Source organism: Piliocolobus tephrosceles, chromosome 8 (genome assembly GCF_002776525.5).
Source record: "Piliocolobus tephrosceles isolate RC106 chromosome 8, ASM277652v3, whole genome shotgun sequence".
Classification (NCBI taxonomy): Eukaryota; Metazoa; Chordata; class Mammalia; order Primates; family Cercopithecidae; genus Piliocolobus; species Piliocolobus tephrosceles.
In genome coordinates, this window is record NC_045441.1 from 40,814,526 (window position 1) to 40,819,844 (window position 5,319).

Sequence of the window (5,319 nt, forward strand, 5' to 3'; positions counted from 1 at the left end):
CGAAGGGAGAGAAAGACAAAATTATGATTTGGATTCTGTATCTCCTTTTGTCATTCTTCTCCAATTTTGAGTCTTGTAGCTTATGTGCTAATTTCCTTTTTGTTAAATATATTTTTTCCTACCCCAAAGTACGTTCACGTTTATTTTCTCTCTACAGCTTACTGCAAAGTCAACTACAGTGAAGATGGAATTATCTTGTCAGAAATTGTAACATTAAATTACTTTAGGGGAGCATGCAGGTGCAAAACATGTTGTTTTTCAATGCAAATTCTGGGATTCTAATCCAAACACAACCTCCTTGCATATCTATCCCACAGACTAAAAATAAGACTGATATATTTAAGATTGTGTGTGTGTGTGTATGTGCGTTTAAATTCAACTCAGTTAAAGGCATGCTTCTAGATAAGAATAGAAATTTCTATAATTTTAAATGTCCTAGATCTTGATGATTTGCACTCTAACCCTTCCCCAGAGTATATTTAATGTCAGTAAAAATATATGTTTTCTAAAAGCAGAATATGAGACAACCAATTATGTTTAACAATAAAAAAATCTAATAATGTACAGTTGGTTATTTTCTTGGAACACCACGATTTCACTTTTAGAGTTTCTCTGACAGATAAAAGTTCTTATGCTTCTAAAATCTTTAAAAAATAATAAAAATATATTTATACTCATTGTTATAAATCTCATTTTGTTAAAAATGTTGTGATATCTGACAGAGGACACTACCTACTTACCTTTATCTATGACATAAGAATATTCAATATGAATTATATAAAACCTGCCCTTAGAAACTCAAGATTTAGAAAAATTTTAGCATTATATCTATTTGGGTATAACTCCACATTGTAGAACAATATAGATACTTGAGTTGGCAAGTATTTAATCCTGGTATAAACTGCAATATCTCTTGCTATGAGCAGGGACTTTAGCCTGAAGTTAAATGAGGAAACTTGAGGTAAGGATTTTATTTCCCCTCATGGGATATTTTCATATTTTTCCTAAAGGCATGGTGAAGGTAAAAGGAGAGAGAAAAGTAGTTGACTTTTCACAACTCTAAATGATGAATAGCAAAAGGAAAGAAGAATTTAGGAACATAGAAGTAAATTTTTGAATGGAGAATGTGTATTTGTGTATCTGTATATCCGGCTTTGGGAAAGGGATAAACTATTTAATTGTAAGAGTGGGAAAGAAATATTACATTGAGGCCAGGCACGGTGACTCATGCCTGTAATCCCAGCACTTTGGGAGGCCAAGGATGGCAGAACACCTGAGATCATGAGCTTGAGACCAGCCTGGCCAACATGGTGAAACCCTGTCTCCAGTAAAAATACAAGAAATTATCCCGGCGTGGTGGAAGGCACCCGTAATCCCAGCTACTCAGGAGGCTGAAGCAGGAGAATTGCTTGAGCCCGAAAGGAGGAGGCTGCAGTGAGCCGAGATCGTGCCACTGTACTCCAACCTGGGTGACAGAGAGAGACTTCGTCTCAAACAGTAACAAAAACAAAAACAGAAATATTACATTGAATCTCTCCTAAATTCCCAGGACATGAGAGTTTAATCAGAAAAACAAATAAACTAAAAACAATTCACAACTGTGATACAAAAATTATTTGCAACAAAAATAAAGCTCAATACATTTTGCTATCTCACAATTAAAATCAACAGCTTTGTTCACTGAAAAAACCTCAGAGGCGGTGCATGTGCGGGCGAGAAGACGGTGGCGGGGGAAGCAGCGTGAGCAGCCGGAGGAACGCCGAGTCTCATTGAAACGCGCAGCCATGGCCCTCCACAGCCCGCATTAGATTTTTGGAGATTTTAGCCCTGATGAATTCAATCAGTTCTTTGTGACTCCTCGATCTTCAGTTGAGCTTCCTCCATACAGTGGAACAGTTCTGTGTGGCACACAGGCTGTGGATAAGCTACCTGATGGACAAGAATATCAGAGAATTGAGTTTGGTGTCAACGAAGTCATTGAACACAGTGACACTTTGCCAAGAACCCCCAGCTACAGTATTTCAAGCACACTGAACCCTCAGGCCCCTGAATTTATTCTCGATTGTACAACTTCCAAAACAACCCCTGATGGTATCGCTAAAGAAGCAAACTATGCCTCCATCGACTGCCAGTACCCAGGCTCTGCCATCGCTTTGGATGGAAGTTCTAATGTGGAGGCAAAGTTTTGGAAAATGATATTGTCTCAGGTGGTCTCGGACAAAGGGAGCGTAAAAAGAAGAAAAAATGGCCACCTGGATATTACAGCTATTTGAAAGATGGTGGTGATGATAGTATTTTCACAAAGCCCTGGTCAATGGCCTTGCCAGTTCAGCAGTCCTGAACAGTGTCAGTGCAGAAGATGCAGAATTTATGGGTGACAAGCCCCTGTCCCTTACTCCCAGGACTTGTAAGAGCCTCCAGAACTCCACGGACTCTGTCAGTGACACTGTGCCTGACAGTCCTTTCCCCGGAGCACTCGGCAGTGACACCAGGACTGCAGGGCAGCCGGAGGGGGTGTCCGGGGCTAATTTTGGTCAGTCCTGCTTCTCTGCAGAGGCTGGCAGAGACACCCTGTCAAGGACTGCTGGGGCTCAGCCCTGCGTTGGTACCGATACTACTGAAAACCTTGGAGTTGCTAATGGGCAAATGCTTGAATCCTCTGGTGAGGGCACAGCTACCAACGGGGTGGAGTTGCACACCACGAAAAGCATAGACTTGGACCCAACCAAACCCGAGTGCATCACCTCCGGCTGACGGCAGGGGATCTGCATCAGGCACCCTTCCTGTCACCCAGCCCAAGTCCTGGGCCAGTCTCTTTCATGATTCTAAGACCTCTTGCTCCTCGCCGGTGGCCTATGTGGAAACTAAGTATTCCCCTCCCGCCATATCTCCCCTGGTTTCTGTAAAGCAGGTTGAAGTCAAAGAAGGGCTTGTTCCAGTTTCAGAGGATCCTGTAGCCATAAAGATTGCAGAGTGACTGGAGAATGCAACCCTAATCCATAAACCAGTGTCGTTGCAACCCCATGTAAAGGGAAGTGGTGCTACGTTAATGCTACACTGCAGGCACTGATTGCTTGCCCGCCGATGTACCACCTGATGAAGTTCATTCCTCTGTATTCCAAAGTGCAAAGGCCTCGTACGTCAACACCCATGATAGACAGCTTTGTTTGGCTAATGAATGAGTTTACTAACATGCCATACCTCCAAAACCCCGACAAGCTCTTGGAGATAAAATCGTGAGGGGCATTCACCCTGGAACTGCCTTTGACCCCACATATATTTACAGACGCCTGACAGTTAACAAGTGAAGCCTGTCTGAAAAGGGTCGACAAGATGATGCTGAGGAATACTTAGGCTTCATCCTAAATGGACTTCATGAGGAAATGTTGAACCTAAAGAAGCTTCTCCCACCAAATAATGAAAAACTTACGATTTCCAATGGCCCCCCAAACCACTCTATTAATGAAGAAGAGCAGGAAGAACAAGGTGAAGAAAGCGAGGATGAATGGGAGCAAGTGGATCCCCAGAACAAGACTTTGGTCACCCGCCAGGCGGATTTTGTTCAGACTCCAATCACCGGCATTTTTGGTCTGTGGTTTACCAGCAGAGTTCAAAAGAATCTGCCACTTTGCAGCCATTTTTCACATTACAGTAGGATATCCAGTCTAACAAGGTACGCACACCCCAGGATGCACTGGAGAGCTTGGTGGCAAGAGAATCTGTCCAAGGTTATACCACAAAAACCAAACAAGAGGTTGAGATAAGTCGAAGGGTGACTCTGGAAAAACTCCCTCCTCTCCTTGTGCTACACCTGAAACGATTCGTTTATGAGAAGACTGGTGGGTGCCAGAAGCTTATCAAAAATATTGAATATCCTGTGGACTTGGAAATTAGTAACGAACTGCTTTCTCCAGGGGTTAAAAATAAGAATTTTAAATGCCACAGAACCTATTGGCTCGTTACAGTGGTCTACCATCACGGCAACAGTGCGACGGGCGGCCAGCACACTACAGACGTCTTCCAGATCGGTCTGAATGGCTGGCAGCGCATTGATGACCAGACAGTCAAGGTGAGCAACCAGTACCAGGTGGGGAAAACAACTGCTGAACGCACAGCCTGCCTCCTATATTACCGCCGAGTGGACCTGGTGTAAACCCTCTGTGCGCTGTGTGTGCGCCCAGTGCCCGCTTCGTAGGACACCACCTCACACTCACTTGCCGCCTCTCTTCAGTGGCTCTTTAGAGAGAAATTCTTTCTCCCTTTGCAAGATGGGCTAGAATGAAAAGGAGATGCCTTGGGTTCGTGCACAACGTAGTTTCTGTTGACTCTAACTTCCAAATCAAAATCATTTGGTTGAAACAGACTGTCGCTAGATTTTAGAAAAGCCACAAAAACCCATATTTCTGAAATAATGCTGATTCCTGAGATAAGAAAGCGGATTTGATCCCCAGTCTCACTGCTTAGTAGAATAAATCCTGCACCAGCAACAACACTTGTAAATTTGTGAAAATGAATTTTCTCTTTCCTTAAAAAAGAATTTTTTTAATCCATCACACTTTTCTTCCCTACCCTTTAGTTTTTGTTAAATGATAAAAATGAGCCAGTTATCAAAGAATAACTAGTTCTTACTTCAAAAGAAAAATAAACATAAAAAATAAGTTGCTGGTTCCTAACAGGAAAAATTTTAATAATTATGTGGAGAGAAACTGCTTACATACACATTGCAGATCAAATATTTGGAGTTAAAATGTTACTCTACATAGATGAGTGATTGTAACTTTATTGTCATTAAAAGATTTCAAATCACATTCATGCTTCTGTGTACACATAACGAAAAATGGGCAAATAATGAAGATCTCTCCTTCAGTCTGCTCTGTTTAATTCTGCTGTCTGCTCTTCTCTAATGCTGCATCCCTAATTGTACACAGTTTAGTGATATCTAGGAGTATAAAGTTGTCGCCCATCAATAAAAATCACAAAGTTGATTAAAAAAAAAAAGAAAGAAAGAACTTCAGAGACAGTGAAACTAATTAAGAGGTATGAGGAGAAAATAAGAGTAAGGTGACACCAGAGGAGTGATAAGCAAGAGATCACATTGCTGGTATGCACGCTGTGGTTCGTTCAAAGAGAATATATTCATGGACCTACTTCATGTTTAGATTTTAGGTTTGTATGAGTTCACTACATCAACATTTGAATTAAAAAAAAAAAAAAGCAAACCAACCATATTTCAATAACAAGAGTGTGGTATGCAAAAGGAATTTTTACTATTCCCATGTTGTGTCCCTGAAGCTACTAATACAAGATAGAAATACAAGG

The 5,319-nt window shown here is 41.5% G+C and overlaps 1 pseudogene; it reads left to right on the forward strand.

The window, feature by feature from the left end:
* The first annotated feature begins 1,715 nt into the window (after positions 1-1,715).
* Positions 1,716-4,581, forward strand: LOC111555699 (annotated as a pseudogene).
* The last annotated feature ends 738 nt before the right edge of the window (positions 4,582-5,319 follow it).